The sequence below is a fragment of the Cavia porcellus genome, unplaced genomic scaffold (genome assembly GCF_034190915.1).
Source record: "Cavia porcellus strain 051 isolate PalLab524CR breed Dunkin Hartley unplaced genomic scaffold, mCavPor4.1 scaffold_20, whole genome shotgun sequence".
NCBI classification, from domain to species: Eukaryota; Metazoa; Chordata; class Mammalia; order Rodentia; family Caviidae; genus Cavia; species Cavia porcellus.
This window is the reverse complement of record NW_026947503.1, coordinates 51,543,602-51,567,719: the sequence shown is the minus strand read 5'-3', so window position 1 is coordinate 51,567,719 and position 24,118 is coordinate 51,543,602.

Sequence of the window (24,118 nt, the reverse complement as noted above, 5' to 3'; positions counted from 1 at the left end):
GCATTTTTTGGTTGACAAAGTTAAAAATTCATTGAATGTTCATACAAAAGTTAAGAATTTATCTTACAAAAAGAAGAAATAAATGGGACAATTTTTTTTACTTTCTGCTTTGAACCCTTTAACCTTAAGTGACTTAAAGACATTTCCCATGTGTTCAAGGAACACTCATCTGTAGCCTCCTTTTTGAATGCACAAAGTAGTCAGTGTGTTCAAACAGAACCTATTTACCACCAAGTGATTCATAATGCTCCTTTAGCATGAAAAAAATATTAATTTAAAACTGTCAATAGAGTCTCTAAGTGACAAGTACGAACTGATACACACACATAAAAAACCTGAGAAAAAACAAAAAAATACCAGATACAACCAAGTTCATTGATTGTTCCATGGTCTTATCTTCTTCTGAAAGTGTGATTGTTCTAAGCCAAAATTTGAGTAAATCTGAGTCGAGTGTTCACAAGACCAATGTAATTCTCAGTCTCAATTTTTTGAAACCTCCCCACTGAAGAAGACCCAGTACAGCACACACAAAAGCAACATTAGAAGTACACATTCTTCTGAGTTAACAGAAACTGAGAACTGAAGTTGAGAACTCTCAATCTTAGCCTTATACTTTTAATTCACAATGATAGTTAATCTCTAACAGGAAACACAGAAATAAGCGAACAGTCAAGATGGAAAGAAAAGCATGAGGAAAGATACAAAACTACAATGCAAATTACCATTAAATATATAGAAAAAGCAAGTATTCAGATAAAGTACAAGATGCAGAATTGTCACTTCCACATTGACACCTGGGCCATGTTGGCACCTGCCCGTGGAGCCCATTTTAGTATACAAGTCTTAAAAAGAAATTTTGTCACAAGTACACCATTTGAAGAAAGAAAATGATATTCAAAGAGTAGATATAGCACGATTTCTCTTCTATGAAATTACAGAAAATAAAAGAATGTTATGGAATGACAAGAACAGGCTTCAGAAAATCTAAAGCTGTGTTTTATTTTTTGATGGTGGTGGTGTTCTCACAGGTACAGATACTGTCACACTTAACAGAAGTATATAATTTAACATGTAGAGCTGTAATATATAATTATTCTTCAAAAAACTATTCTATGTGAATTCACAGCTGAGAGATGATCCATTTTAGTATAATTACTAAAATAGATTGTTGAGTAGAGATAATGCTAAATAGTCCTACACATGTTTGAATTCACTGTATAATGAATCTCAAGAGACAATCTAGGGAGCTGTATTTATTTTAGTCTTTAAATGCATCAATCTTTACTTTTTCCTGCAGTATCTAGAATAGCACTAATTATATCCAAATTATTTTTATCTGACACCTTTATTTTACTTTCTGTGTAATCAGATTTGTTTTTTACATTTATATCTTTCCTCTTTCTCTTATAGAATATAACTATTTATTATCCTCTTTCTCTAACATCTATTTTGAATTACATCAATGCTTTTTTCCTCTATTTCTTTTTATTATTTTTCCTTGCATGCAAAAATATTTGATTAGATGAGAATATTTTGAGTTTTACTATGACCATTAACCATCATTATTATCTTCACTGGGTTGAGAGATTCCTAGAAGATTACAAAAGCACAATTCCAGGAGTGTCTGTCAAGGTTTTTCCAAAGACAGTGGCCATGTAAGCCAGCAATATGAGGGAGGGAGACACCCAGATTGTGGACTGCACCATCCAAAATGCTTGAAGCCTAGGTGGTAGGAAAGAGGGAAGAAAGGAAGAAACTGGTCTTCATATAACCCAAAGATCATGCACTGTGATCTGAAAATATATCCCTTACTTTCTAAAAGCAAATTTTTACTTCAGTGTAATAGTTGTCAGATGGGCATCTCAATACTTTTGCCTCAGGAATACAAGAAGTGGGTCTTTGTATACTTGGTACAATGAAAGCCAAGGTGTGTGCTGTGTTACAAAAGTGGCAAACTAGGATTTTTATTGACATGAAGTTCCATCTAACAAGTTTGACATATGTTTACCTGAGTATCACAGAGTATATAATAAATTCACATCACTCTAAGATCTGTTTTAAAAAATTATTTTTATTTTTCTTGTAGAAGAAACCAGGTTCAGTACATTGGCACATGAAAAATGAGATTTGCAAGTTTTGGAAGAGGTCAAGAATGAATTATCAGATTACTCATGCAAGAATAATGAAAATGATTCATATTACAAAATACATATTCTCATAACAGAAGAATGGTTTGGGTAGATGATGATGATAACGATGATGATGATGATGATGATGATGATGATGATGACTTTGATGCTGGCCATGTAAACCAAATTCCTGTGACAGTGATATCAACTGATACAAACACAAGGAATGTAAACCTCCTTGATTCAAATGATGAAGAAAACAGCAATGTGAGTACATATTTGACTAGTCTAAATATGGCAAAATAGTCACACAATCAACTGGAATGGTCTAATGTGAGATGTTGGCAGGTTGAAGTATACTGGACAGAATGCCAACAGTGCCATTCAGTTTGGAAACTGTAACTGACAAAATACTTCAAGATGCTGTGAAATACACGACAGCTGAAATACAAGTAAAACGTTCTGTATTCACTAATAGCCATATTTAAAAATGTATTTATTATGAAACCTCACTACCTGAATTGAAAACATTCATAAGTTTGTTGTACTTAGCAAAGATTTCTCATGGTAATAAGTTATAGATCAAAATGTATCATAAAAACTTAGACCCATGTAGATGTGCTTTTGATTTAGATATTTATCTTGGAACTCAACCATCAGGTCCTTATATGTATAGCCCTTATATGTATAGTAATAAACTGAATGACGTAACCGACTTCTTGCTATCACTATTGACATGAAGTGGAATGTGAAATTCAGCAATTGGTTTACCAGTTTCCAACTGGTGTTATGTTTGCTGACAGAGCACAAAGTGACCAATGTAGGAATTGTATACAGGAACAAAGAAGAGATTACAAATGAAATGTAATTTAAAAACAGAGACTTATATAGTAAAATCTTTGGATACCAACCACATATAAACAAACTGGTGCTGTTCATGACAACACTACATCATAAAGGAAATATCAATAGGGAAAACGTGGCAACATGAATGCTGAGATGGAAAATTTCTACAACAAATCCCAAGGCAGAGTAGATATTGTACACAAGTTATACAGTAATTATGATGTCATTTAAACACAAAGAATTGAACAATGGTTGTGCTTTACTTGATCCTAAACATGCATGGTATAAATATTTTGAAAGTTTATAAGTAAAATAATATGTTCAAGGTACCATGGAGAAATTTCTTAAGGATTAGAACTGGAATTCATAAGACATCATTTACAACAGGGGAAAAATATGTTTCTTCCCAGGAAACTAAACACAAAAATTGTGGCACACACTGGTGAGCTGACAGGTGAACAGACAAGTATTGTCTTAAAGACATACTATGACAACAGGAAAGCCAAAAAGATATCAACTGTGCCCTACAATAAAGGAGAAAAAAACACAACATATGCACTACCAGTATAAGTGATACTTGTGTATGAAAAATCCAGTTTTCATGTGTCAAGACTGCTTTGGATGTAAAAATTGAAGCAAAGATTACTTTCAGCAGTGCTCTCTGATATTTTCCTTGCAGTTTATGTAGGTTTTTATTTCTGATGTAATCTCTTAAATTGTTTTACCAAGCAAACAGCTGATGCAAAAATATTGATACATTCATTACACATTTGATATTATAGTTTGTTATCTTATTTCCCTGCCATGTGTATATTGTACACAGAGTAGGAAGCTCCTGATTAAACAGGAGGAAAAGCAACGTGATGAGCATGATCTGCACATAGGAAAGGAAAGCAAGTATATATGCTGTCAGTGTAAGTGAGGATGTTCATGGTCCATGTGGTGGTTGTGTGAAGATTCCCTTAGGGATGACAGTTGAAGCAAAGATTACTTCTGTAGTAGAATTTTATTTGTATTTACATGATACTTAGCATAGATTATTGTTTCTGATTTTATCTCTTAGGTTTTGTAAGCAACTACAGAGAAGATGTGAAAATGCTGATATTTATTTAAATGTACAATACATAGTAAGAAGTTAATACTTTATTTTAATGATTTGTAAACAACACACTGTGTATAATAAGGACCTCCTGACAAAACAGCAAGACCAGGGAGATATAAATATATTCAACATAAAGGCTAAGAAAGCAAAATATATGTTCAGTCAATATAAGCAGTAAATGTGTATGGAACGAGCTGTGATCATGTGTGAAGATCACCTAAGAGACTGTTTTTGAAATTTTCTTTACAGTTCCCATAAGAATTTCTATTGTTGTTTTTCAGACTTTAAACATCAAAAACTAAGCTATTCTACCTGTTGATATTGAAATTGTTTTGCTTTTTTATAAATAATAATTTTGCTTTTTTATAAATATTCAATAAATATTAAAAGTGCAATATTTTATTTTTGTGATATTTTTCCTGTTAAGTCCTCATTGTTCAATATAATGAAACTCAAAAAATCAAAACCAATAATTTGTTTGACAATTTGCCTATTTGTCATTTCCATTAAATACAAAAACTTCAAGGTGTCAACTAGAGGGTTCAGGCCTCACAAGAACCTGAATCAGCTACTAACTTTATGCTAAAATTCTCAGCCTCCAGAAATGAAGTAATAAATTTGTGCTGTTTATTATTGATTTGAAGAGTTTCTTGTACATTGCATGCAATTATCAAACATATAATTTGAGATTATTTTCTTACATTTGTGTGGCCAGTCTTTTCTTTCTCTTCATGGTGTCCTTCACAGAGCAAGATTATTTTTAAATTTTAATGATTACCAATCTTCATTAGTAACTATTATTCTTCCATAAATTAAGTTTTTGGTGTGATACATAAAATTTCTTTGCTGATCCCAAGGTTATAGAAATTTTCTTTCATAATTTTCTCCAGGAATTTTGTTGGGTTTGTCCTGAACTTGGTGACTGATTTTGAATTTAATTTTGAAAAAGATGTATTGTCTAAGTGTAGGTAATTTTCCCCTCATTTTTTAAAAACTGAATGTCCAAATGTTAAGCATCATTTGTTGAAGATAATATCCTTTTCCACTGAATTACTTTCTCTCTTTTATGAAAAATTGATTGATTATACTTGCAATGATCTGTTTTATCGATCTTTATTCTAGTCCATTAATCTGAAGGTCTAATTTTTATTAACACATCATTGTCCTGATCACTCTACTTTTAGAGTAAGTTTTCAAGTCTGTTACTGTCAGTGAATTGTCCTATTTTATTTCTAAATATTGTGTGGGCTACTTTTGGTCTCTGTCTGTTTGTATCAACTTTAGTATTATCTTGTTGTTCTCTATAAATTATTTTCTGAGAATCTGTTTTGGGCATATTCTCTTGAGTTGTGACTTTCAGAAGTACTTTTTTAAATTTTATTTTCCCTACTAAGTGAGAGTAAGATACAGTCAGAGTTGGAAAAATTCTGGTTTGCAGGTAGGATAAATTAGCAGAAAAGCTGCTTTTACCCTGGAGACTAGTTATTTATAATGGAGATTTTTTTTGGCAGTACCACACACTGATTACTCTTTTCCTACACCTGGTTAGAACCATGGAAGTGGGAAAATAATAATACCTCTGAAGAAGCAATTTTAAAAATGTGAGAGTCAACTAAGAATGCAGGACCCAGGAATTTCTCACTCTCATTGTATGTCACACTCAACTTCTAGTGACTTATCAAAATTACCTGTAAGTGTTCACATGTGTCTACAACACCAGGTAAATAAATCTGTATTTCTACTGCAGGAAAGTAAATTTCAGCTGTGACTCTCAAATCACGTATCACACAGTGTCTCTGTTACCTCAGTGTTTTGATTGGTCCATGAAATGTCAACATTTTTTCCATTTGTTTAGTTTTGTTTTTTCTTCTGGTGAAGATGAGTGTGATGTCTTGTTAGTTTTTTCAGGTTAGGGAGGAAACCAGAAGTCCAAGTGGTTTTCCAGTTATTTTAATTGGGAAAATAATGATAGGTCTTGTTGGTATATTGGGTGGCATGTGCGTGTTTTCATTTGTGTTTCTGTGTGTGGGTATAGGGTTGTGGTAATTTTTTTCCAATCCAAATATACAATCAATGTTAAAATAACATAATTTCAGGTCACTTATTGGAAAATTACTAAGACTTTAGAATTTTCATAACAGTGTCTTCTAAATACCTCATATGCATATATTAAATATTTATTTAGCATTGATTTTCCTAGCATTGATTTTGTATATTTAAGTTATCTATTTCTTTGTTCCCATCACTAAAACTTCATACCTCTTCTTGAAATTGTCATGACTTTTACCTTTGTCTCCAGTTTATATTTGTTTACTTGAAGTAATACTTCTCATATTTGATGTTTCATTCATCAAGAATGCCATGTATCCTCTTTGGTCGTTTCAAGTGCAACCTACTTCAATATTTGTTGTGTTAACTGTCATAAGTTTTCAATTCCTGTGTTCCCATATGTCAGAATTCAACCAAGCAAACTCTTCTAGAATTTCAATAATGTGGTCTAGGTAGTGCTTGGTACTCAACATGTCCTTTTACAATTGACCATCTATTCCCCAAATATTTGTTAGCAGTGAGGATGAAAAGCAACTGAAATATGAATCAACTATTTTAATGTCATGTGCTAGTTCAGCTGAAAATTATTTGAGAAAAAAGTTTAAGATGAAAGAAGTACCTTGTATTTCATTGTTGGATAAACACTTTAATTTCCTGAGGAGCCACACTTTAGATGGCACTGTTCTAGATTAAGCCATTTAACTGAAGCCTTTACCACTATAAATCTAGACAATACAAGGATCCAAAGCTTTCTGGTAGGTGTCCAACTGTTTACTAATATCAAAGAATAACAAGGAAAATCAATTCGCTGCTCAAATAGTGGATCGTCCTGAAATTCTTTTCTGGGTTCCTTGCAATGAATTTTAAGAAAATCAGTATTGGGACACAACAACAAAAGAGAAATAAAAGTAAAATCAAACCTAAAAAGTGGTTTTCCTTTGGTATCATTAAGTTTATAACAAAATATTACCTTATTTCTAATCTCTTTTGCCATACCTCTTATTTCTCTTTGGTCTTAACTTTCTGTGCAGTTTGAAAAGTAAAATTTTAGATAACAAAGTGAGAGGCTTGAGATATTTTTAAACCACTTAGAAAGTTGATAAATGTGTATAATTTAATTTTTAGAAGTAGCAAGGTATAAAATAGATCTTATAAAGTATCATTATGGAAATACTATCTTCGGATTAGTTAACAGCCCTGATACTATTCTAAGTTAGAACAAGTTGAAGTCATTGAAAGTTCTGTATAATTTTAATTAATTTTACTAGGTTACTAAGAAAAATTCTGCTAGGCTTTCCTCAAGGTATCTTAAGTCACATCTTTATACTATTTATTTTCTGCAACAATTTGTGTAATTTTATCATAGTCAAAGGCATACAGCTTCTCATTCTGTGTGTATTCTACCTTGATTTTAACTATCCCTCACGTAGTTTGTCATTTACTGTATTTGATTCATTGGGAATGTTATACCTCCCTGTGTATGAGAGTTTTTCAACTTACATTCTTTATTTAATGAGCATTAAAAATTAAGTTTCCGATGGAGAAATATTTAGGAATCTCTGGTATTAACTTGAAAAATGCAAAATATCTTTGAAATTGATTCTTACTATTTTAATGTTTTTCCAAAAATATAATGATATGAAGAACAGAGACCTAATATTTTTAATCTATGTAGTTTCATAGCTGTTATATTTCTAGAAAGATATTATCAATCAAAACTTCAAATTATTTTAATTTAGTGTAGTAAGAAGAGCATATTTCACTTTAATGTCATGTTAAAAGTTAATTTGTGGCATTACTAAGTGTCATAAATAATACTTTTATTTTTCTAGCTATAGAAATACTGAAATTTTGGCTTAAGTGACTAAAATTGAAGATATTTACAATAAAAAGTTTCCATATTTTCCAACTCTCTTTGAGATGGAAGACTAAGTCATATCAGGAGAAACTGGCCACATAATTCTTTTGCTTTTGTTAATAGGAGGATTGGAGAAGGCGTTGGTCAGCGATACATTTTTTATAATACATCAAATTCCTTCTTCATAAAAATTGACATATCAATGAAGTCTAGATAAAATAAATAATATAACCACATAAAATTAATGTGATCAAGAGATATATTTATCACAATTTGATAATTGCCTTGGTTTATTTCTGTATATGAGAGACTAGCTAGAGCCAAAAAATCAATTTATTCATTCAAATACTAAAAAACTCACCTTTCCTTGTCTTACTAACAAAACTCTATATAGCCAGATAACATTCATATTACAGACCTATTTTTTCCAGTTGTGGCTCAATGGAATAAGTATATATTAAAGAATATTATTTTTAAAATTGCAGTCAATTTAATTGAGATTTAAGAGATAATTCCAAAATGTAATCCACACATGCCCCCAATCTTTTTTTCAGATTTTAGCCACAGTTTGTATCTATGCTTTCCTCACATTGAGTTACTTCATTTTTCCTTTTAATTGTTTTCCCTTCCTATTTAAAATTTTAGACCATTAGCCTCTTAAATACTTAAGAGTTAGGCTACCCCAATCAGAAAGCGAATAGTAAGTTATGATTTTTCTGATAAAATCCCTATACAAGTGGAAAATAATGGTACAGAAATAAACTAATACTTTAGCAAGTGTAGATTAGGATGCAGTACCATGCCTTAAGTCCTGTATATCTGTTATGATTTATAGCATAGGTATTAAACCCAATACCGAGATTGTTACTACCACTGCTAATAATTGAAGCGGTGAAAAATATTCTCAGCAGGCTCTCATAAACATTTTTCAATATCTTTAAAGAAAAATGTCCCGATTTTCCTTGTAACAGTTTTTGGAGACATAGGAGAGATCTTGGCTCAGTCAGAGAAAAAAAAAATATTAAACATAAAGGGGGGGGGGAAGCACCTCTCTTTTCCACAATTTTAAGGATTTACTTAGGGTGTGGTAAGAGGAAGAGCGGTAGCTGATGTTACAGAACCAGACAGATTATGAGCTCAATATGAAAAAATCTGATTGGAAAGGGGCCGAGGGAATGGGATACAGCTTGTAGTATCAGATTGCCCACCGCTCCTAACAGCAAGACCTGGCAAAGACCATTAGATCCCTGCTCATTGCATTTCCTTTGTGACCGCTTTCTTTTAATGGCAACCATGACTGGAACCTTTCACTGCACAGTGGTCTAGATTTCCATGTATAAAAGGCTATGTTAGCATTTCCTGTCTTTCTGCCTCCTGAATCCTGGAGCTGACCCCTGCAAACCCGCAGCCCATGATAAATGGAAATAAAAACACGTCAAGCATATTTCAATGGGATGATTTTCTTTGTACTCAATCCATAGGAATGACCTTCACAATCTCTGTAAAATCTACTACATACAAAATAGTAAGACTCAGCACAAGCATGGAGAGCCAGGGAAAATGAGTGTTAAAAATAATTTTGATCCAACTAATTTAGAAACATGAAGTTAGTTGGAAATGAATATAAGTTTTTAATATGCCAGTAAGTGCCATGGATATCAGAAAGTTTGAGGATGGAACTGGGTGCTAAGCATGTTAAATTTTCCAGATGTGTTTATCATACAACATTTTGATCATGCATTCGTGTAGAGCACTTCAAAGAATTGTTATAAAAATCTTAGAAGATGTTACCTTAAAAACGCATTCTTTCTATTTTCAGAAGACTCGCAGAGATGACTTATCTGTGACTCAGGCATTGACAGTGCTGGTGATGTCCCCGTTACTGTGTTTAGCATCTAAATATGTGCCTGCGTCTAGTAATGCACAAAACATATGGTCTAATGCTTGCTTCCTATCCTTGCACTTGCCAAAATCTTATTACCTCATTTTCCTTTAGTTATGTCCCACTGAGCTAATCTGCCTTATATATTTTTATATTATTTTATTTTCAGGATTGTGTAACATTTTTGTAAGGCCAAAAACTAGTTCTGTGGGAGAAAATACTTGAATAAAAAGGAACACCGTGTCAACTCTGTCTAAACAAGTAGATAAACGTTTATGCTATGGTGTGGTTTATCCAGGTTTCATTCCAGTTTAGAGACAATAATTCTTTCCATTCAGATTTTGATACTAAACCATTCTTATTTGTTTGATTCCTATAAATGAAAAGACTCATTCCTGTATTTCAAGATGTTTTATTATCAGAGCCACTTAATTTCTTTGCATTCTCCTTTGTATTTTATCTTTACAGTTGCTATATAGGTATGAACATCAAATAGTATTTTGCAGCAGTATGACTGCACCTGGACATCTTGCTTTTATGTTGTGGTTATCCACAGTGGCTCTGTGGTTATATCTGAAACACTTTATTTTTCAAATATGAGGCAGAGTTATTAAGGGTGACTTGCATAAACCAGAAATTCATAGCTTTCTGAAAGATTTTCTTCTGTTGTGAGGCACACCATACCAAGAATTTTCTTTCACAATAGAAATTGCCCTAATGACATTATATTAAGCAAAACACAACCAAGCACACAAGTACAAATATCAAATGTTCTCATTATATATTGATGCTAAAAAAATGTAGTAAAAAAGTGGTAGAGTTTGGAAAGGTGATAGGGAAAGCATAAAATGAAGTTGGAAATAGGTACAAAATTAGTTAGGAAAAATAAATTATTTTTTTCTTTAACAAAGTATGATGAATACAGATAATAACTTATTTTATAATTGAAAAATAATATGAAATAACAGACTTAAATATTCCTATCACAAAGAAATAAAAAGTGTTTGATGTGATATATGTTAATTACATGATTTGATCATTACAGTTATCTCAGTATTGCATTAAATCCAATAAATATGTATAATTAGGTACCAGTTAAAAAAATTTATCCTAATCAACTAAATCTTAACATCAACTTAAAGTTATTTCTTAAATTGCTTCTTGAGTATCAATGTAGCATATTTACTCCACAAAAGTAAAAATATTAGAATTTTTAGGGACTATATAAAAGCATATTTTTAGTTTATATTTCCCAGAATTTATTTGTAAATCATTCTCTCACAAGAGACTTCAATTTGTGAATCCAAATATATGCATTTTGTGAATGATCATTGGAAAACAATGTTTCCTACTATGTGCCGTAATCAACAGCTCACTTAAGTTTCAGCATATACTATTGTCCACTAATGTTCCACTTCTTGCTTATTTATATAATCTTTGGCTAAATAAACAGATGGGTGAGAGACTACAAAGTTAAATTCTGAGCCACATTATTCTCTGCTCCTCTGACATATCCCAAGTTTTTCCTCCCTAAGTAGGATGTCTTTATCTTGTGGATATGGATGGGTAGGCAGATATGAGATTGATATGCTTAGTTATTTAATAACTTCTTAATTCTGTATTTAAAGGTCATCATTCATGAATCTGTCATGTAAATGCAATCAGCAGAGTTAACTCCTTTTCTTGTTCATAATGCGATCAGAAGATGTGAATCATTCTGTCAGTCAACTCTGATAGAACCTCCTGTTTTATCACAGATAAAGCAGCAGCATAAATGTAGATCAATTTGCTTGTAACAGTGTACAGAGGATGTCATTTTTCAATAACTTTCTTTTATATTGTAGTGATTTTTGAATGGCTTGAAAGATATGCTGAAAACATCATTATCATCTTAAAATGTGAATTTTGAAAAATATTTTTATACTGAAGATGAAGACTTCTGTGACTTAATAAAAAACATTTATTTTAAAAGCGTTTGAATGTTGATTTCAGTATGATGTCAAATATACATCTGAATGATAATACTATATCCATCATTTACTTTGGTCTTAATACATAAAAGGTATGTGTGTAAGTATTTAACATATACCACTCACTTAGGAATCTATAAGAGGAAAAATTATTATTTTTCTATATTATAAAAGGGAAAACTGAAATTGGGAGAGTTGAAGTATATACCAAGTCCTCACAATTTTGCATTGCTGATTTGACAGCTGTTCCTACAAGGACTATGTCAGTATCCAAATTATTAATTTTCTGTTTTCTATATTACAGATACTTACTAAAAGGCCAAAAATTACATGGACACAGTGAAATAGATGTAAAAATAATATTGATATTAAGAATTTAACACTGATATAAAACCAAGAAATCTAACTTCATGCAATGTATATATCTCAAAATATTTTATACACTTACTGAAATTACCAAAATCTATTGGGCTTCAAAATGTCTATATTTATTTTAATAAATTTAAACCACAGTGGTTGAGAGCACTAATTTCCAAATTTCCCCACGTTGTCATTAGAATTATTTTACTTTGATGACTTGTAATACTGTGGTTTATAAAATGTATAAGAGTTGATATCTTAAAGATCTGATAAATTAGTTGCAAATAGAAATGTACACATAATTCATATGAAATTATGTTAATGTTAGTATTGCATCTTAAATTGGATTGCCTTTCTGAGTGAAAATCTCAAATTAGCTCTCAGACTCTACCATCAATGTGAATAGATGACAAACATTTCTGATGTTGATTTCAAATTGAACTGTTCTTACCCTTTTATTTTTAGTGTGATAAAGCATTCATACAGTCCACCATTTAGATTATTTTTAAATGTACTGTTCTCTAACATTAAGTAGAGTTATACTGTTGAGTAACTATCTTCACCATCTATATCCAGAACCTTTTCAATTTCCCTAACTAAAATGAAACTCTAACCATTAAATGTTACCTCCCTATTACTTTTTTCTCCAGCTTTTGGGAGCTACAATTTTGCTTTCCTGTTATGAGTTTGATTTTTAAGGTGCCTCGTATAAGTGAAACCATTCAGTGTTATGTGTTTATTAGCATAATATATTTACATTTCATTCATGTTTTAGTACATGTCATAATTATTTTCCTTTTTGTTGCTAAGTAATATAGTGAGAGTCTATCTACTCATTAATTTATTAATGAATCAAATTAATTCTTAACTAAGAGAGAAATATATTCCCCAAATTAGTAGTTTTTGAATAACTTTATGATTTGCTAAAATGAAGCATTACATATTTAATCTGGCATTCAGAATTTATTCATGATATGAAACAGAGTAGTGAGGTGCTAATTAAAGTTAAAAGTACTCATAAGACTGAAAATATGCCCTCCACGTCCAAATTATACATTTGTTGATTCAATAATCAACAAATGTGGACTGAAAATATTTGGAAAAAATATTACTTCTATATAGTCATGTAGAGAATTCTCACTCTTGTCCTAATTCCATACCAATACAATTTAACAGATTTCTACATAGTATTGACATTGTAATAGACATTGTGTATGATCTAAAGATTTACAGTATAAGGATGTACATAAGTTACGTGCAATAATAAGCCATTATGAGTAATAGAAGTGAGCATCTACACATTTTGGTCAGTATCAGGTTCCTGGATCCAATCTCCTGCATATGCTGAGGTATAGCTGTATTTGAAGTTGAATTGCCACAGAGGATTCTTTTAGGAATGTCGCTTACAGACCACTGACCTCAGCTAAGTTACAAATCATAGGAAAATATTATCAGATCAACTGTCCTCATTAAAATTTGAGATTTTCTTTGGACAAAAAAACCTTTCTAGCAATTTTGTGTAATTGTTTATAAATTTGTTACAAAATCCTTTTCCTTGAACATTCAATTTAGAATTCTGTTAAAAAAGTGATAAGAACTAAGGTGTAATAAAATCCAAAATGTGTAAATTTTGTTGTAAAAAATAGAGGAAGGGAAAAAAAAAGAGCTCTAATGGATATAACAGCAAGTGTGTATAGGGGTGTTAAATAGCTGACTATATTAATGTTTTTGGATCATTGAACACAGCTGTTTGCAGTCTCTCTGTTTGAATGTCTACTTTGTATTCTTTGATACTGTGATTTGAGCAACTATTTCCAAGATGATAATATGTAATCTATTAACAGGTGATTTCTTACTGTTATGTTTTTTTTTTGTAGTTCTATATTATGTGTAACCATACACTGCTTTGTTTTGTTTTGTGTTTTTCTCTTTTTCCTCTTAAATAAAAAAAAATTATAAAATGTTGATATGTAAACCACTGTGTTCTAACTGGAAGTAAAATCTGATATAAGATTATATACACATTTTTGCAAGTGTTTATAATTGTGAGTGGTTCAGTGAAGGCAGAGTCAGAGTCCTGTAAGGATGGAAGCAGGCTGTGTGGAGTGACCACAGGCAGGACTTATTTGCCTTGTCACCTCACAATGCTCTGTTGTCCACTGATTTTTCTCCTAACCATGGTACTCTACAGTTAGGTTAGAATTGGTGTGATATTGACATATGTGCTTATCTCACTTTCACTAGTCCTAGAATAAATGTTCATTACAGAAAATTATACCAATGCTCAAACCATGAAATAGGTTGATGAATTCTAGCACAGGGGTAGTGACAAGGTTCAATATTTATGAGCTTCCTATGTTTAACTTCTGATTCAGTCCCACACTAGTCATGAGGACAGTCACTGTGTATTTGCTGTTTTCAACTTGGGCGGGTTATAATAAAACTGCACGTGGAAAGGGTGGAATAGTTTTTAGTTATAGAAACATTTGTTTCATGCTTAAATTTATCATTCATTTTACCCACTTGTCCTTTGCAATTAAACATATTCAAAACACAAAACCAAATTGTTAATTTCATTTTCTTTGAAATGATGACTCGATTTTGTCTGTTTATTTGTTTATTGTAGAGAGTTTGTACCTACTGCATATGTCACATTAAATAAATTCCACGATGGCACAGAAAATCATTACCTTTTCCTCGACAAAAAGTTACCATGTGATGTGACTCTTTTCTGTGAAGAGTCCATTCTGGATTGCCTAAGGGTACTTGTTAGAGAAGTTTAGGTATTCCATCTGTGAACTGGAAGAAATGCGGTTTTCTATCAATATACTCTGGTCTCCTATAGTATTGATTTGAAGAATCAGAGTATTTGAACATTAAAATGACAAATTAACAATGTATGTTGTTTGGTTAAAAGCCAAAGTATAGTAAACTGACATCATAGACTTAATGTCTTCAAAAATGAGCATATACCAGCTAAGAAATTAAATAACCTTTCTCTAAGCAAGAAGTAATTTCCAGGAAACATATTTATTATATTTTAATAACAGGCAGATGGCATGTTCCTCTTGTAATTACTGAGACTTCTTTAAACTGAGTTATTCATTTTAATATTCCGTACTGTAACAAGCTAAAATTTTCCAGAGAGATACATCTTCTGACATGGATGATCCTTAATAGACAAAATATATCTTGTATTCTCCTGACCATCTGACTGTCTTTGATTTTATCTAAATATGGTATGTGTTTCACTATGTTACATAGTTTGCAGTATGCATAGAAGTTATTTTATGGCATTTTGGTCAGGGTCTAAGGTCATCCTGTCTAAGCACAGTAGTGCAACATATACCATGCCATTTCATCTTGGAGGCTAATAAATCCCCCTAGAAAGTGTCATTCCCAGCAAATAGCATACTGTACTCCTTTCCAATTTGTATGATGAGACCAAAGTTTTATTGTTTTTTGCTTAGGAAATAGTTCATTTGAAGAGCTCATATAAACTAATTACTAATGAAAGACTGGTAGATTGAAAACACTGTTTAACTCCACAATAGAAAATCATTTCATTAAACACATCCATATTACACTTATTCTAGTAAGTGCTGGAGATGAAATAGATGCTCTGTTTTCTTTTAAAAATAGAGTCAATCTGCATTCAAACAACTGATTATTTAAATTTATTCAGATTACATTTTGAGATACTAGGGAGTTAGCTCAGCAACTCATTCATTGCCTGGTAAGCACAAGGTTGCGAGTTTGATCCCTGGTACTAAAAATCAAACAAAAAAAATTTTCTAAAAAATAAACATGTCTGCAGATTACATTTTGATCATAATCACATTATTTATTGAAGTCTACAAGTTTATCGCTTGTTTAAGAAGTTATGTGATGCATTACCGAGGTTGTTTTTTAAGATCGGAACTAGGACATTGTGAAATCAAGGTTGTTCAGAAACCAGCATTAACCCTTTTCTTCAAGAATGTGAAAAACTTTGAAAATCGTCACATCAAGAATATGTAACAATTTTATATATTTCTTGTCCTACTTAAATATAATTTATTTAAATATAGCAGTATATTTTAACATTCTATATTTAAACTATTATATTCATAATTATGTTTTTATATTTTATAATATAAATATATAATCTATTACAATTTATATAATTGTATTTGTTTAGAACTTTAAATTTAAATTTACCATTATGTATTTAAGATACATGTATGTGTTGCCCATTTATACTACAAACAATAATAACTTTAGTAATATTAAGAATAGCATACATTTAAGCTAATACTTAGACTTTCATGTCAAATGCTGGTTAAAACATAAAGAACTGGCATAATTGGTGTCATTCATTTATTTTATTTTTATGTTTTTCTTCCTTTCTTTTTTTTTTTTTTTTTTTTAACTTTTCAAGTCAGGTCTTTCTACGTAGTTCCGGCTGGCCTTGGATTTGTATGGAACCCACGCTGTTCTGGAACTCACTCTGCTCCTCCTATTGCGTCAGCCTACCAAGGGATGTGATTACAGGCTTGATGCGACATGCTCAGCTTTCATTTAAACATCCAGGACATGTTCACTCACGAAACACTGAAATTGGACCAAGTAATGTCTACATTATTAATAACAGTTTATTCACTTTTCCAATACAATAGAATGATTTTTCCCTTTTGTAATTTTGGATGATAAGGCACTGAGTTCACTGACTGGTGTAACAATAATGACTAGGCTAGTGTCAGCTATGCTTGAATTTTCCATAATACCAAGTTTAATTTGTACGTAACTTGATGCCTACCCAGTCCCATCAATTTTTATTCTGAATATATGTTCTTATGTACCTCTGAAATTTTTCCTTTATACCTGAGTTTCTCATGGCTTGGCCTCATCTTTACTATATTATCTACAAACTTTTTTAAGAACCAAATTTCTCCTTGACTTATAAGCTTTCAATTGTAGGCCTAGCATTACCTACTGGACAAGTACAGATGATATCACATCACAAAGTGCTAATCCTCTTGACATGATTTTTAAAAGCTATTTATATGACTAATTTAAAGTAAAATTGCAAATGTATGCAAAACCAAAAATAAAACAAGTAAGAGGTTCTGTAATAAACTTTCCTTCCTAAAGAATACTGAATATTTTTAACACTTGGCTGTGTCAGTAACATAATGTTTTAACACAGTGTTCTTTATTGTGTTCATCTTTATATGGTTCTTTGAGTAAATCTACTTTCTTTATATGTAATTTTCAAATTTTAGCTTTTCTAGCAATCTGGAATGCAGCAACATAATAGCCCACATGAATATTATTACAGAAAATGTCTGTTATTCATCCCAATTCAATTCAAAATTGGAGACAGTTTCACTATCACAGGCATCACTCATATTCCTTAAAGAAAAAACTCACACTGTGAGCCTTGTAAAGCAATAAAACTAAATCCCAAACAAAGAAATATTTTTAAGAGAATACTTTGTAATATAACATTTTCCTTGTTCACATCTTCCTCTTCCTCCTTCCTCTTTTGTCTTTTAAATATCCTCGACACTTATAGCTTCTGAGTAAGAGAGCATTATTCAGAAACTGCACGTCAAGGAAAAGTACTTGACCCAATTAGACTTCAATTTTCTTATGTTTAAAATAGTTATAATACAAAAATGTAGTACAAAAGCATTTCCATTACAAAAATTATTAAAATAGTGATTTGAACAGTTGGAAAAAAAACCCATAGGAATTTGAATTTAAACAAATATATGAAATGCACTGGAAATGAGAAACAGGTAGATAAAGTTAAAATAGGATTTCCTGTGAAATAATCAGACTTATATAAATGAAATAGAGTGGTGTTTACCAGGGAACATGGAGAAGAAACAGAGACATAATGATAAATGGTTCAAAATTTTAGTGAAGTAACATAAATAAATGCTTGATTTATGAACATGCACCATAGTGAGTGTAGCTAAATAGTGTCTGATACATTTAAAATTTGATAAAAGATAGATTTTACATTTCATTCTTAGCAAAACTCATATACTAGATGGGAAGAAATTTTGGGAGTTGAGAAATGTTTATGAATTTGATAGTGATGGTTTTTCTACTGCAAATGTCCCCTTAACTCATCAAGTGATATACATCAAATATACACAAATATTTGCCAATCATCCTTAGTAAAGCTATTTTAAATCTTTATCATTTTAAAATATTGTTAAAGTAAAGATAATTAGGTAGACTTGGTGGCATATTTCTGTAATTCCAACATTCTGGGAGGCTGGTTAAGAGGAATTTGAAATTCTAACCCACCGGGGGTTTATGCACTTAATCTATTTTACAATATCTAAAATTTAACACAATGTAAAATTCCTGAGTTAAATTCCTAGTACCAAAAATTAATTAACTAATTAGCTAAAGCAAGCCTATAACCCATTTTATATTTTTAAAAATAACTTATATTAAAAATAGAAGCAGATAGTTTAAAAGTAAACTATCATGTAGTAATCATGTAGTATCATCATCACTTTGTGATGTGATATCATCTGTACTTGTCCAGTAGGTAATGCTAGGCCTACAATTGAAAGCTTATAAGTCAAGGAGAAAGTAAACAGGCATGGCTGCCTGGGCCATGCCCAATGATCTTCTTTCAATCCAGGAAACCAAATTGCTGGCTGGGGTGAATCTTGCATGCCATTCAGAGTCCCAGAAGACATTAAGATCATTGCTCCCAGTGCTCAAGGACCCACCCTGTTCCCAGGCACACTAGACTAGTCTTGGGAGGTTTTGCAGCCCAGGTAGATTACGCCCAGTGACCTTCTTCAATCAGGGGAGTTGAAAGCAGGTGAAGGGAGTTCCAGGGCATTGGTCCTTGTCCAGGGAGAGTTTAGTCCATCATCCAAAGTGGTGAGGTACCTGCCCAGTTACCTGGAACACTGAAAATGACAAGGAAGGGCCTGAGGGCCTAAACGGACCACACTCTGCAACCTCCATTCAGTCCCAGGAGCCCAGGACATAGGAGATGATTTCCAACACAACCAGGGGAAGCCTTGGAAAAACACTTGAAACACAGAAATATAGGAAAATGACAAAAGACCAAGACGCAATCTCAAAACTCCAGCCCATCCCAAGAAAGCCTACGAGCGATGTACATAGAAGAAAATATATGCTGTGCACCAGAAACACCTGTAATAATAGCAATTGAAATGAGGAAGCAACTCCAGGAAGCTTTAAAGGAGTTCAAACTAGAAATAATCTCCCAGGTAAAATGAACTAAGCAAAGGAACTAAGCAAAAAGGTAGAATCCCTGAATGAACAATATAAGAAACAAACAGAATGCATAAAGCAGATGCAAAGAGATACACAAAAATCAAAAATTCCATTGAAAGTTGTAAAAACCACAACAATGAAAGTGAAGATAGAATTTCATACCTCTAAGACAGTGAAGCTAGTGAACAGGGAAGGCAAGATCTTTTAAAAATAACAAGGAATCAGGAAATAACAATTCAACAGATGCAAGATGATGCAAAATTATACAACACTAGATTAATAGAGATAAATGAAAAAGAAGGGGACAACATAAAAAATGTCAAATGGATATTTAGAGAAGTAATAGCTGAAAATTTCCCAAACATGAGAATGGAAACTGACATCAGGATCAGTGAAGCATATAGAACTTCAAATAGCTATAACCAAAATAAAAGTGTACCCAGACATATAATAATCACCATCCCAGAAATCCAACGTAAGAATAGAAGATTAAAAGCTGTCAGAGAGAAAAGACAGGTCACCTATAAAGGAAAACCTATCAGAATCACAGCAGACTTCTCAGCCCAAACAGTAAAGTCAAGAGTAGCATGGAGTGAAGCATTTCAGACTCTAAAGGAAAATGATTTCCAACCTAGACTGATGTACCCTGAAAAACTGTCCTTCAGAATTGATGGAGAAACAAGATACTTCCATGACAAAGAACAGCTGAAGAACTTCGTGATCACCAAGCCAACCCTGCAAAGAATACTGAAAGACAGTCTAGATCACATATGAAAAAAAAAAAAAAAACACTAAGCAAGGTAGACAAACGGAATGGAAAGATAAAGATGCAGGAGCAGAAAGATAACATGTCAACAATAAACCAATATATACCAGTTATAACCATTGATGTAAATGGTCTCAATTCACAAATTAAAGGAAATAAAAACTAAAAGAATGGATTAAAAGACAACATCCAACTATATGCAAGAAATCCATCTAACCCAAAAGGAAACCCACAGATTGAAAGTCAAAGGATGAAAAACAGTACTTCATGCAACAGGAACTGACAAAAAAAAAAAAAAAAAAAAAAGCAGGGGTAGTTATTCTGTATGCAGATAATGTGAACTTCAAACCAAGAATGATCCTAAGAGATAAAGAAGGTCACTTCATACTGGTTAGGGGAAAACTTCAAGAGAAAGAGATAACTATCTTAAATTTATATGCACCAAATTTCAGAGGACCCAGTTATACAAAGCAAGTATTAATAGAAATAAAAATCAAATTATCAATAACACAATTATAACAGGAGACTTTAATGCACCATTGACAACAAGGGACAGATCAACAAGACATAAAATCAGCAAAGCAATAACAGAACTGAATCACACCTGTGAACAAATGGACTTGATAGACATGTACAGAATGTTCCATCCAACAACATCAAAAGATACATTCTTCTCAGCAGCACACGGAACATTCTCTAAAATAGACCATATACTAGCTCACAGAACATATTTAACTAAGTGCAAAAGAATTGAAATTATTCCGTGCATGTTATCAGATCATAGTCCCATGAAACTAGAAATTAATGATAAAAGAAACTGCAAAGACCCACAAACACAAGGAAATTGAATAATACACTCTTGTGCAATCAGAGGGGCACAGGTGAAATTAAAGAAGAAATTAAACATTACCTGCAAGTAAACAAAAATACAAATACAACTTGAAGCTTTATAATGTTTGCATTCATTAGTTGTAATGATTTTATCCTGGTTTGTTTCATTTTATTATCCGTGATAGTATGAACAGCTATTTGGAAGAAAATAAGACTTTAGAATAGCCAGTGCTGATTTAATATCATCTTACTCTGAAGTCTTACTATGCTTTTATCCTTCTGTTTCCTTTGGTTCTATCACGTTATATCTTATTGGATATTATTATGTATAATAGTATAAAAATTTTTTCTATGCAAAATGAGATAATATAGTAGCCATTGTTCATTCTCTGTTATTTGGTTTTGAAAGCTCTGTAATGCTGTCATTCTCTTGAATGGCTTTATACGGTTTGTTATGTTTGATACTATCGTATATGAAGTTATGCTCAACTATTTCAAAGAAAGAGACTTTATGGTGTTACTTTTAATTATGGGCTGTCTTGTGGTAAAATACTGTGTTGCTTGCATTGTTCTGGTCTGATCTGCTTTGTTATGTCCCTTTTGTCTTAATCTCTTTAAAAGAAAAAATAAAAAAGTAAAGAAGTTATCTGAATCAAAAGCTATTAATTGAAAAATGACGACAGTCAAATAAAGATTAGTAATTATTGTTCTATTTAGATTAATTTTTGTTCTTTTAATTATTCAATTGCAGTAAGTGCTATTATGGAGAGATAGAGTAAGATATATGGAAATTTTATGTACTGATTTTGTAAGTATTTATTAATCTTCATATTTCAAAACAAAAAGTTAAAAGAATATGTATATATACATCAATATATTTCAAAATTATCTACACACATCAGTAGTTTGCAAGGGTATTAAATGTCTGGAAGCTCATGGCCACCACTTTGAGCATGTCTTCTAATTTTAGAAGCCAAATAACTTGTATTAATCCCACTATGTCTCAATAAATTCTGTACTAAAATATTTATGTAAGCTTGTTTCTTTGATATATAGTTTCTCTCTCTCTCTCTCTCTCTCTCTCTATATATATATATATATATATATATATATAGATACACAGATACACACACACACACACACATATATATATATATATATATATATATATATATTTCTTGACTAGAAGAGTTTATAACCAAATATGTAGTAAAAGATAATGAACCTGATTTTAAAATGTGTTATAATTTCAACACCTGAGAAAAAATACAGATGCAAAGTTTACATTTGAATGAATGCTGTGTCAGTCCATTCCCCAATACTATAACAAATATCTGATGGGGTTATAAAGAGAAAAGACTGACTTGGTTCATCATTCTAGAAGTTCCACAGCATGGCTGACTGGTCCTGTTGTTTTTAGACCTGTGGTGAGGCACCTCATCATACTTGGGAATGGATTTCAGAGCAAAACTGCTCACCTCAAGGCTAGGAAGGAAACCAGGGTAAGGAGGGTCCAGGGTACATTATCTCCTCTATTCAATGCCCCCAAAGACCTCCTCCTGAACCGTAATGCTTAAAGATTCCACCACTGCTCAACAGTGCTATCTGTTTAACCACGCATTAAAACATGGACTTCCAAGAGAACTTTAAGAGCCCAATCCATAGTAGATGCTCAGTCATTAAAGGTGGCAGACAGATCCACTTGAGTGAGATACCATTACTCACTCCCACAAGCGGCTCAGGGTCACACAACATATGGTGGAGGTGTACAACATTGTGATGTATATGAAAAGGTGGTGAAACAATTGGCTTTCTTATAAAGTGCCCATCCATTTTCCATACAGAACAGAAATCCAATTTCTAGATATTTATCAAAAAGAAATAAAAACATATACCCATCAAAACCAATTGTTTATTGCTGCTTTATTTGCAACTGCTAACATCTAGAATAAATCCAGATCCCCATCAACTGGTCAGTGAATTTAAAAATCCCATAGCCTTTAAATGGAGTACTACTCACTATTGGAAAGCAACTGGTGATACAAGCAAAATCATGTGGGAATATTTAAAAACAAAAACAAAAAAACCAAAAATGCTAAGTGAGGAGAGCTAATAAAAGAAGCTAGAAAAACATATTTTTGTTCCATTAATGTACAAACCTAGATAATGGAAAGTTATAATAAATCAGATTAGATTCATGATTGTCAGAGTTAAAAGAGTGCCAGGAAGGCTGAATGTGGTAGCCTGTTTGTAATCCAGGCACTCAGTAGGTTGAGGCAGGCAGGAGGATTTCTGCAAGTTTGAGTGCAGCCTCCACTACAAAGTCAGTTCAAGGCCACCCTGAGTTATATAGGGAGACCCTGTCTTGAACAGAGAGAGAGAGAGAGAGAGAGAGAGAGAGAGAGAGAGAGAGAGAGAGAGAGAGAGAGAGAGAGCGCTGGGAGACTGAAAGGGGTAAGCTCTTTTCAAGGTGACAGAAAAGTTCCATATAAAGACCATAGTAATTTCTGTTTATGTGAATGCATGACTTTAAGTTCTGATTTGTACCTTTAAAATTATAGTGTGTGTTATCACAAGTTAAGGCTATACAGACTGATTTTTAAAATATCAAGCAAGAAGAAAAGTGATGAGGAACACACAACCTTCTTTTTAAATAATTATGGGTATACTCATTTAAAAGTTTAAAGTATAAAATAAAATAACATTACAGTGTCACTCAGAAATAGTTGCAGGTGTTAAAAGTGCAAAAGCAGTTTAGTCAAAATGAAATGAACACAATTATAGATATATCAAATTGAGAAATAGGAAAACACAGAGAAGAAAAAAACGAAGTTGTGATGTGACAATAACAAATGGTGACATTGATCAGGCTATATTGAAATGTCCACTGTAAAATGAAAGAAAATGTGAGCTCTAAAGGTACTGTATATGACTGGTAGAACATTAGAAATAGTAAAATGTACCAAGTTACTGTCACGTATATATTGTCTTTTTATGGTAAAAGAAGATATCAAGAAAGGTAGTTCCCCTTGATAAAGACTTTCCATAATAATGTATTTATGGAA